Below are 12,586 nucleotides of genomic sequence, written 5' to 3'. Positions count from 1 at the left end.
GAAGTCACCTGCAGAAGGCCTTTCCTCTCTTCTTTATGCCTTGCTCCTCTCATGTGTTCTCTTGATAGGCATTTACTATTTTCACGGTGACCCCAAGTTCTTTGGGCCACCCTATTTAGTGGCAATTCTGACCCATTCGCTCCATACATTGCTAGGTGACCAGTTAGTCAAGAGCTTAGATGTCTACAGTTGTGTTGAGCCCTGTTTTTGATAACATTTGCATCTTAATGTTCCTAAATCAATTAACCTGAGGCCAAAGACCAAAAAACCTTGGTCTCCATGAAAATGATTTAGTCATTTCATCATAGTCTAATTTAGGAGAAATCTGACAGGCAGAGAATCCTTTGGAAACCCCTCAAGTCACTGTACACAAGTGGCTTCCTATTATGCAGGAGTAAAGTCAACCCACAAATGAAATAGTAAGACTAATAAAATCTCTGTCATTATCATAGTTATTTATAGCTTACAAGCCCTTTAATATTTACATACAAATAAAAACACCATTATAAAAAAAATACTCTCTGCATTTCCCTGATGAGAAAACTGAGACTTGGATAATCTAAATTGCTTTCCTAAAGTCACAAGACTTGCAAGGAGTAGGCTAAAGGCTGAAGCCAAGAGACCTTAACTCATAATTCAGTGCTTCGTCATAATTCTGAGGGAAGTTGGCCCTTTCTTGTGATATCCAATATTTCTAAGGTATTTAGCAGTCTCTGTCTTTCAAATTACTTCAAGCTAAAAGTATCCTGTTGTTCTGTTTTCCAACTTCATCGTATATTTGAGATTCATTTCCTTGTTTTCTCTATTACCTCAGTCTGTGTTCAGATGTTCTTCTTTCTTCATCTGTAAATGTTTCCTGATAGTTAAGTATCTGGGAAAAAAGATTCGTAGTTTGGCAAAAGTTAGATGGCTGGTATTAGTGAATTTGCTTCACAATCCATAGAAAGCTGCCCAGATTTATTGCTGTGCATCCTTCCCACCCATCCACCAATCCTCGCCAACCTACAACAAGCGGGTGTTTCACACGTTCCATTCTTTTTAAATCACAACAGCTAACTGAACAAGTGCTAAACCACAGTGTTGGAAGGTAGCAGGAAAGCCAGTAAAGACCTACGACCTGCCACATATAGTCAAAAGAAGACTGTAGTTATAAACAAGATAACAGTAGATTTTTTTCTCAAATACCCATGCAAATTCACTCTATTACACAGCAGGGCTGGGGTATATTTGCCACTAACTATGCTAAGGAGAAAATCTACCTCATTTACTCCATTTTCCCAGATTCTTTATTTTGCTCATGACACTGTTCCATTCTCACTCCATATCTGTCTCTTTCTCACACCCCTAACTCCTTTCAATTACTCCCTCATAATCTCTGTCCTTCCTTTCATTTTTGTCTTCTAGAAATTCTTACCTAATTATTAATGCTTGTTCCTAATATTCCTCTCATTGCTTACTCTCAAAATGTACCATATTACATCTCTTTTTTTTAAAAAATGATATTTTATGGTAGTAAAACTGAGAATGAGCTTCTAGAGTTTGCCTTGGCAAACTACAAGCAAAATTCAGCCTGCAATGCAGTTCGATATGGACTCCAAGATGAAAATGTTTTTTACATTCTCAAAGAATGTAAATAAAAGCAAATAGTAATATTCGACAGAGACAGAAGGACCCAGAAAACCTAAAATATTGTTCTCTGGCCCTTTCTGGAAAAAGCATCCTAGCCCCCGTTCTAGACTATGTAAAACCTCTGGTCTCTCATCTATTGCTGTCCTCTGTAATCTTTACTATTCTTTGGAATCCTCTCCCCAGTTTATTTGCTAAAGTAGAGGCTACAGTGTTATAGGGCAACCAGATGCAAACAGGAACTGAAATGTAAGGCTCCTAATATCTTTCTTCATGTGGCATGACGATTATCAGAAGAGTTAAAAAATCTCCTTTTATTTCAGTTTTCTGTTTTGAAAGTAACGTATTTTTGGTTACAGAGAACAACCCCTCAGATCACAGCCTTGACCTTCCCAATGTTTCAGAGGTCCATTGAAGGACCACCAGCGCACCTCTCTCCCCAGCCCAGTAGAGCAGGAGGAAAACAGGTGAGATGGTGATGACGTTGAAGGCAGCAAGAAGGTTGTGCAGGAGAAAAGTCTGAATAATTTACCTTCCAGGTGCATCTTAGGTGGTGGCAAGGGATCTTTCCAAACCACATCAAGCTAGAAACTGATTTTATTATTTTTCCCACCTTCGAGTGATGCCTCCTCTCTGCTTTTGACTCGCCTGTTAGCAGGCTGAGGTGCAACTGGAGAGGTAAAGTGTCTGGGAGGCAGCGATAGCAGTGTCCCCAGGGAACAGGCTATTGGCATGCTGGTTGTGCTGCCAAGCCTGACTGCTTCTCTGAGACAAGTATCAGAGCCAGAGTATGTTGTGAGTTGGTAACAGCATATCCCGGGAAAGCCTCCACTAAAAATCGTGACCATTATGAGAGGAAATATGCTCCCAGTCAGCAAAATGGTATAAAAGCAAAATAATAGATAAGCAACAATACACTGGAACATGCTTTATAGCAAAGACCTACCTAACCGTAGGCACATATTAGCTGTAAAACAAGCTAAATTCACATGCTTAGCCAGAGGCTGTGAACTTAGATTTAGGAGACAAACATAACAACATTTCTCCTACTAGAATGTAAGTCCATATAGTGATTTTCATTTTTAAATAAACATTTATTAAGCCTAAGTGAACTGTTATATTTTAATCTAAAGCTGAGACAGGGTAAGTCACTTGTTAAGGGCCACATGGTTATAAATGACAATACAAAGAATTAGAGGGCCAGGGAAAGCCAGAGAGAGAGAGAACAGATGAATTTAGACAGATGTGGCTTTGACTGTCAAATCTGCTACTTAGAAGCTATGAAATTTTGTGCAAGTTACTCACTTCTCTGAGCCTTAATTTTCCCATTTCTAATGTGGGAATAATATCTACTTTTCATGGATTTTGTGAAGATTAGAGGATGTTTTTCTAATGTGAATGGTTCATGGCTGACCCTTTAGAGAAAAAGAGGACAGACAGAGGAAGGTGTGTAAGTAAAAAGTGCTTACTCCAGGAAATGCAGGGGTAAGGTCGGCCTGTGTGTCAAGACATCAGAATTTCAGGTAGAGTTACATCCAGATTTCCATGACCTTTGTGGACAAGAGATTAGAAAACATGCAGTTCTCACAGTCACTCCTACTGTGACTATAAGAATTCATGGCTACAAAAAACACTTCCATTCTAGGGCCAGGAATTCTGAGCAAAACATTTGCAAGTCAGTCCACTCCAATCTATTGCTTGATGGCCATTCTAGACCCTCGAAAACTGTGTGCAAAGGAATGTTCCTTCATTTCTGCCTCTAACTTGAATCTCTTGTTTTCTGACATTCTCAGCTTTTCAAAAGCCTTCTGAACACATTCATGTGATGAGAGCTATTTCCTGTCTGAGAATGGAAGTCAGGGAAGGAAGAAGGAAAATGCAAGACTAAACTGCCACTGGCCTGGGAGTCTCCACCCATTTCCTGCACTGTGGCCACTGCTATAGGTAGTTACCAGGTAATATCTCTTCCTCCAGTTTGCAAAGTCTCTGGTATTGTCAGTTATGAAAATGTAATCTAAAATTGATAGAATAGGCCGGGCACGGTGGCTCACGCCTGTAATCCCAGCACTTTGGGAGGCTGAGGGGGGCGGATCACGAGGTCAGGAGATCAAGACCATCCTGGCTAACACGGTGAAACCCTGTCTCCACTAAAAATACAAAAAAATTAGCTGGGTGTGGTGGCAGGTGCCTGTAGTCCCAGCTACTCGAGAGGCTGAGGCAGGAGAATGGCGTGAACCTGGGAGGCGGAGCTTGCAGTGAGCCGAGATGGCACCACTGCACTCCAGCCTGGGTGACAGAGCGAGACTCCGTCTCAAAAAAAAAAAAAAAAAAATTGATAGAATTACTTTGGAAAGCAAGAAAGCATACCCTGGTGAAACTGAACAGGAATATAAACTATGACTCAGCAATCCAATTCCCAAGTGTATAATCTGAAATTGCTTGCTCTAGGAGATATAAGATTATTCCAACAGCATTGTTTATAATAGACAAAAAACCTGGAAAAAAACTGCATGTCCATCAAAGGCAGAATGCATTAATACACTGTGTTATACTCACACCATGGAGCATTATCCATTAATGAACATAAACTGTTGTATATTCAAGAACACGGACAAACCTCAAAACACAATGGTAAAGGGGCCAAAAACAACTCATATAAGAATATGTTTCCACTTACATAAAGTTTAAAAAGCAAAACAAAGTAATATATTATTTGGGGATAGCTATATGTGAAATAAAACTATAAACAAGCCAGGGGATGATTGGTTACCTACCCCTAGGGACTGAGAAAGAATGCAATTGATGAGGTTCACCCGAGAGTCTTCAAAGAAATAGTGATGTTCTCATTTTAAGCTGACTGGTAGGATCCTGAGTGTTTATTTTATTATTGTGATTATACTTTCTAAATGGTTCATATACATTCCATATACCCTACGGTATGTATAATTTATTTCACAATAAAAAATTAATGTAACCCAAATGTGCATGGGGCCCTTAGGGTCACCTCTGCTCTCACGCCACACTATCTTGAGTCAAGTAACAGATCAGTGTCAGCCCTGACTAGTGGTATGGTCTGAATGTCTGTGTCCCCACAAAATTCCTATGTTGAAATCCTAATCCCAATGTGATGGGGTGGGGCCATTGGGAGGCAAAGTCTCTGGTATTATCAGTAATGAAAACACAATCTAAAATGGATAGTATCACTTTGGGAAGCAAGAAAGAATACCTCGGTGAAGCTGATCAGAAATGTAATCTATGACGCAGCAAAACTATTCCCTGTTGGGAGCCTTAATGGGATCCCTAATGGGATTTCATAAGTGCTCTTATGAAAGAGGGACAAGGAAGTTTGCTCCTTGTTTCCACCACATGAGGACATAGCTATCTATGAGTCAGCAAGTGGGCCCTCACCACACACTGTATCTGCCTTGACCTTGGACTTCCCAAGGCTGGATTTCTCATAGCCTCCAGAACTGTGAGAAATAAATTTCTGTTGTTTATAAACCACCAGGTCTGTGGCACTTTGTTGTAGCAGCCCTTTCCCTGGAGTATTCATCTCCCTACTTCTCATGTCACCAACTGAAAGTGCCTTCTTTTTCATCTTAACCAAAGTTAGTCTGCCCATCAGTCTCTGCTGCAATCTCTTAATCTGTTCCCTTCGTAACAAACTCATTACAGACTGCAACAACTTTGTTTACTTGTTTCTGTTTCTTTTCTTTTTGTCAGTCTCTCCTAGTAGAACACATGCCTCTGGAGAGTCAGGACTTTGTATGTCTTGTTTATTGCAACCTCCCCATCTCTCAGCACAGTGCCTAGTATAAAATAGTTGCCAGATATGGTGATAGGAGTGTGATAATAAAAAATGTATCATAAAGCCATAATAAAATAATTGCTTTGTTATAAACTGTCATCTTATGTGCCAACGCTTACACACACACACACACACACACACACACACACACACACACCACCCCAAGCCCTGCCATTTTTCTGCATGACTCTGGGGCTACATGAGTGGCCTGTCCAGAATCCTGTCTTCTCTTTCCTTTGAGTTTTCTATCTCCATTAAACTTCTATTTGCCTTTACTGCAACCATTAATCCAGATTTTTTTGTGTGTTTAAAGTAATAAATATTCTGTACTTGGAGAACGGCCTAGTATCGTTACAGCGAGTTCACTCAATTACTCCCACTCTTTTGACTGCTTTTGACCAAGCCAGTAGTCCTCTATCCGACTTCTTCACCTCTATGGCCTTCCATGGAAAGCCACTTGCCAGTATCCTAACCCCCTCTGCCTTTGTCCTTCCTTCCCTCCCACACCCCCTCTTTCCAGGATCTAGACACTTTAACCCTCAGCTTCCTCAGTGTTTGCACCCAGGCTGCTAATCATTGCTAGGGAAAATCACACAACTATAAATTCATGACAATAAACTTCATCTGGTTCTCCACACTGCTCCACAAACTGCATTTCCTAGTCAGCTCACTCTTCATATTTTAATAATGATACTTCAAGATTTCTTCACTCCCCTTATATGTTTGATCCCTCTACATTGGGACACATTCTCAGCAAATAACCCACATTGTTACCTCACAGAAATTATCGAGTCCACTTGTCAGAAACTCATCCAGTCTCCTAACTGCGGTGGGTTGAACAGTGGACCCCAAAAAGACATGCCCAGGTTTTAACATTTAAAACCTATGAATGTGACCTCATTTGTAAAAAGCATCTTGCAGATGTAATTAATGTAAGGATCTTGAGATGAGATCATTGTAGATTTAGGGCGGGCCTGGAATCCAATGGCAAGCATCCTTATGGAGAAATGCAGAGAGAAATCTGAGACACAGAAAAGATGGCCAGGTAAAGACAGAGGCAGAGTTTGGAAGTATGCAGACCCAAGCTGAGAAGCTTGTTCAGAGGAGTGAAAATCTGCTTACACCTTGACCTTGATTTTGGACTTCTGGGTTCCAAAACTTTGACAGAATAAATCTCCGTAATTTCTGAGGCACCCAGTTTGGGGAAATTTGTTATGGCATCTCTAGGAAATTCATGATGCTAACTAAGCTAACACCTGCGTTTGTACCTGCTCTATCCACCTTCTCTTCAGTTACGGTACTAAGGGTTAAGTCTACAGCCAGGTTGTGAACCCAACAATAAGACACTGTGGTTAATGGTGCAAGTCTCAAGCTAGATTGACTGGGTATCAATGCTGTCTCCACCACTTACTATGTGATGTTGGTTACTCAGAGTACCATTCTATGCCTCAGTTTCCTTATCTCAAAAAAACAGGATAACAATAAAAAGTACCTCTGTAGGAGAGGCTGTGTAGGAATTAAATGGAATCACGCCCTCAGAACAGTTACTGAATAAGAAGCGAACAACTTTCATTACTACTATTATCATCATCTCTGGCTGCCTCCTCAAATACTAAACTATCTATTGATTACTCCTCTCTCTTGTTCCTTCAATGTTTTTCTTTATGAGATAACTTCCATGAGCATTTAAACATTCACTACCATTCCCTATCAAACAAACCACTCCCTAAACCACACACTTCTCCCTCCAGCTGCCATCCCATCCACTAACTCCATTTCACAACAAATGTTTTAATTGTATACGCTCCTTGCTTCTCCTTCCTCACTTCTCACTCACTTGGGAACTCACTAATGTCCACTTCTGTCACTCCACTGAAGCTTCCCTTGACAACCCATGTATTACCAAATCCTAAAGGAAACATCAGCCCTTTTCAGCAACATTTGACACTGTGGCTCGTGCACCCTTTTTTAAAAGCATCTTTTCATTGATTCTGGCCCCAGCCCTCCTAGTTTTCTTCCTGCCTATCTGGCCAGTCTCATTTGCTCGCTTCTACCTCCTCTGATGATTCCTTAAATGATGGGTTCCTCAGGGCTTCTTCTTAGCCATTCTTCTTTTCTTATTTTACCTTCTATGAGATATTGACCACTCCCAAGACATCAATTTACTCACAACAGACTGATCATTCCTAACTTGTATTTCTGACCTAGATTTCTCTTCACAGTTCCAGGCTCACATATCTAGCTGCCCACCAGACATATCTACTGGTACATATTTGACACCTCAAATTCAACATGTCTAAAGTGGAAATACTCATCTTCCCTGGCCTTTTTGAGAATCTACTTCCTCTACCTAACCCCTTTCTCATTAAAAGGCACTTCCATTCACTCATTTGCTCAAGCCAGAAAGCCGGGAATCATCCTGGACTCTCCTTTTCCCTTTGCCTCTTACAGCTGATTTCCACTGAGTCTTATTCATTTGATATATTAAATGACCCTCAGTTTTATCCTCTTCTCTCTCTTTCTCTCCACTTCTCTAATACAAGCCAACACCATATCACATATACCCTCAAACTGTCTCCAACCTAGCTTCCCTTCAGTCTTTCTCCGAATTCTTCTGGAATAATCTTTTCAAACTGTATTCCAAACTATAAATCTAAGCCTGGTCACCACACACACACACACACACACACACACACACACACACACACGCACTCTTCAAATCTGTCATTGGCTGGTATTTTCTCTTAGGATAAAATCCTAACTCCTTAAGAAGGTTTATCAGTTCCTCCACAATCTGGGTCTCGGCATTAGATGTCAGTCTCACAGACTGCCTGGAGTGCTTTTTTTCTCTCCTTCCTTCACAGCTTAATGCCACTTCTTCCAGGAAGCCCTGATGACCCTCCAGCTTCCAGATGTTCCATGGTGTTCTCTGTACTTCCCCTAAGAGTGAACCCTCCATAATGTGTTGGGATGACCTAATCAATGTCTGTCTTCCACACTCCAGAGCAAGCAGTGTAAGACCCAGAACCATGCCTGTCTTATTCCCAATGCATCTCCAGTGCCTCTCAAAGTTCCAGACCCACAGCAGGCACTTAATAAAGACTGGATGAGTAGATGAACTAATGCTATTTTCCTTGGGGAATGATTCGGTACATTTTATACTGTGTTTCTCTAAATTCTGTGTGTATCATGACTGAATTTGTGTGTATATATATGTATATGTATACATATGTGTGTGTTTACATATATAATGATCATAATTAAGAGTTTTTGACTGAATTACAGGAGAAGTAATTAGAATAATTTATCTCTGAACTTTGTCATACAGTACATTTGAAGGAAAGAAATTATTTAATGAAAATCTAGAAATTGGGAGCAGTTTAGTAGCATGATGCAAGGATCTTGGAGGAAAAGTTTTAAAGGACACTATACTCAGGTTAAGACAAGACTATTTAAAAAAATAATTTGTAGCAGATTAGATTCCTTAGAGATCAGCTTGGAAACTATGAAGAAATATTCATTTCAGTTAGAGAACCTAGAGGAAAATAACTTGGGATAGAAAGTGGGCAGACAACAAATTCCAAATTTTAGGAGACTGTTCAATAATACTGCTCAATCTACACAGTTGGATCATCTGTACTTTAAACACCTTTAACAGATAATCTATTTCTTATTAATGGTATTTCAGATAAAAGTCTGAAATTTTATTTCTCTTCTTGAATATATAGATCATGGATGAGATTTACAGACAACACATGCATTTAAACAGGCGAGACGTGGTATTTCACCAAAAGACCAAAATCAAGTCGGGAAAGAACATATTTTAATGTTCCTGCTTTGACCCCAAAATACAGAAAATAAAACAGTATCTGGAAAAAATGAAACTCAAACTTCATGGGGGCAAATGCTGTGTGTGCAAAATCACTTACTTGCCAGGTGTGGTGGCTCACGCCTGTACTCCCAGCACTTTGGGAGGCTGAGTCAGGTGGATCAACTGAAGTCAGGAGTTCAAGACCAGCCTGGCCAACATGGTGAAACCCCATCTCTACTAAAAATACAAAAAAAAAAAAAAAGAAAATAGCTGGGAGTGGTGGCGGGTACCTGTAATCCCAGCTACTCAGGAGGCTGAGGCAGGATAATCACTTGAACCCGGGAAGCGGAGGTTGTAGTCAGCGGAGATTGCAGTGAGCGGAGATTGCGCCATCGTACTCCAGCCTGGACAACAGGAGCAAAACTCTGTCTCAAAGAAAAAAAAAATGACTTTACCAAGAAAAAAGATATTTTATTTAGAGTTTGCATTGGGAAAGCTGGCTGGTGACATTGCGCAAGCTTCCCAGCAGGTGGCGCCCTGCACCAATGAATGTGAAAAAGAACGGACTCAGACACACCCACATTTCAAGAATTAAAATCATCTCTTTTGCGATATATATATTCTGACCATACATTCAGTAGATTGTGGAATCCATATACCCTTGCCCTCTGTACAACGCACACATACACATGCGTGTGGACACATTCCTCCACCAGAGAATAGAGTAACGCCCTGTATTATGAAGGCAAACATTAGCGAGCTGGACATACAAATTAAATAGACACCTATTAATATGTGTATGTGAATTGCATCTGTTTGTAAGAGGCAGTCCAGTACCTCCAAATGGGTCCTTAACACCGCCTAGTAAATATTCTGCATTTCTCTGCTATATTATTATCATCCTCTCACTCTCCACAGTAACTAATCCAAATTTCTCTGCTGTTTTCAAACATCCAACACGTTCTCTTTTTCTCAGTTATTCTCTGTTCAAGACATGGCTACTTACTTTAAAAGAAGAAGGATAGTCACTGCCATCAGATGGAATTTCCTCATCTTCCAGATATCAACATGCAAATCTTCATCTAAACATCTACCCTCTTTCCTTCCAAGGGTCACGGAGGAGCTGGCCCTCCAGCTACCCACTGCTAATGCCTTCTCTGGCACTCTGATCCCCTATCACATTCCCAAAAACCTTGGCTTCTATTTATGTACTTGCTCTTGTTCTCTCTCTCTCTCTGTCTTTCTCTCTCTCTTAATGATTTCCTTCCCAATAGCTTTCACAGAAACTCAAGTATCTCCCACTAAAAAAACAATTAAGATATGTGGAACTACAGATACAAGTTTGGTCACGAGTTGATCACTGTTGAAACTGAGTGGTGGGTAAATGAGGATTCATAATGCTATTCTCTCTAATTTTATTTATGTTGGAGAGTTACCATAACGAAAAGTTTTAAAGTAAGGGAAAAAAAAGATATTTTTGTTTGACTCCTCATAGCTTCCTCACCACCCTCTCTTCATGTCTTCATGCCCACACTTCTAAAAGTTGCCTATATGCATTCTTTGTTTCCTTACCTCCCACTCCCTCTGCAACTCCCTCCATCTGCTTTTTTTACCTGACACTCCAGAGAAACTAAAACAGCTATCACCCTTGACTTCCATGTCACATAATCTAGTGGATACATTTTAGTCATCACTATTGACTTCTCAGCAGCATAGGATACTCAAACAAGTTTCTTCTTATATACTTCTTTCCCTGGGCTTCAGAAATTATAATATTCTGCTTTTTCTTCTACCTCTCCCCACTACTTCTCCGACTCCTCTTACTCTGTTATTAAATGCTGAAGTTCCTCTTAGCTCATTCTTAGGCCCTTTCTCTTCTCACCCTGTACTTTTTCCTATGTGATCTTATTCATACTCTTGGCATTAAATTCCACCAACATGCAAATGACTTCCTAAATTAAATCAGCAGTTCAGACCTGACCTGACTCTCACCTTCATACGTGTGTGACATCTCCTCTACTATATATCAAAAGCACCTCAAAATTAGAAGCTTCAAACTGAACTCACCATTTTCTCCCCCAAACTTGGCCTTCTTCAAGTGTTTCTGATCTTAGCGAATGGTGTGCAAACCAGAAATCTTAGAGCCTTTCTTATCAACTCTTTCCCCTTTGTACCATTTCTAATCCATCAACAAATCCTGCATGTTTTAGCTCATAAATACTTCTAAAACCCTTTTTCTTCTATATCTACCATTACCACACCACCAGCACCATTATCACCCCCTTAATCCTGGCTAATATTGCTTTTCACAACAGCCTCTGGTGGTAACTTCTAATTTAGCTCCAGCATCTATCCTGGCAGGCTTCCACTCTGTCCTCTGAGCAGCAACTGGAGTAATCTTTCCAAAATGCAAATCCAATCATGTTATTCTTTGGCTTAAAATCTTTCAGTGGTTTTCCATTGTTTTTAGGATAAGGAGAAAAAAAGCTTACAAGGAATACAAGGCCCTTTGGGGCCTTGTCTCTCCAATTTCACTTCATGCGGCCTTCTCCCTCACTCTCTATTGTCAAACCAAACTCGCTTTACAGTCCTTCATCCGGCCGAGTGCGGTGGCTCACACCTGTAATCCCATCACTTTGGGAGGCGGAGGCGGGTGGATTACCTGAGGTCAGGAGTTCAAGACCAGCCTGGACAACAGGGTGAAACCCGGTCTCTACTAAAAATGCAAAAATTAGCTGGGCATGGTGGCAGATGCCTGTAATCCCAGTTACTCGGAAGGCTGAGGCAGGAGAATCACTTGAGCCCGAGAGGCGGAAGTTGCAGTGAGCTGAGATCGCGACATTGCACTCCAGCCTGGGAAACGGGGCAAGACTCGTTGAAAAAAAGAAAGAAAAAAAAAAAAGCCCTTCATGCACGGCATTCTCCCTCCCTCTACAAAAGCTTCATTTATGCTGTCTCTTTATAGAAAGCCCTTTCCTTCATTCTTTGCCTAGTTATTTCCTTATCTTTCAGATTCAAATCAAGAGACACTTCCTGGGGGAAGCTGTCCTTGATCTTCCCGAAGAGGTCAACTCTCCCAGCCACAGACCTTCTTTGCTCCATGGATCTCTCCTTCATTTACCATTGCAGCTTTACATGTATTTCTGTGATCACCTCTGTCTCGTTTGTTCATCATTGTACCTCGCTCAGTTCTTAGCACACAGCAGGTACTATAAGCATTTGTTGAGTAAATGAATTAATGATTATTATTCATTCAACTCCGTCAGTTTTCCCTCTACTTAACCTGTCTTTAGATTACTTTCACCTTCATCTCTGAGTGGATAATCAGGGACTACCCCTCA

The sequence above is a fragment of the Gorilla gorilla genome, chromosome 1, assembly GCF_029281585.2.
Source record: "Gorilla gorilla gorilla isolate KB3781 chromosome 1, NHGRI_mGorGor1-v2.1_pri, whole genome shotgun sequence".
NCBI lineage: Eukaryota > Metazoa > Chordata > Mammalia > Primates > Hominidae > Gorilla > Gorilla gorilla.
Note: the sequence above shows the minus strand (reverse complement) of the source record.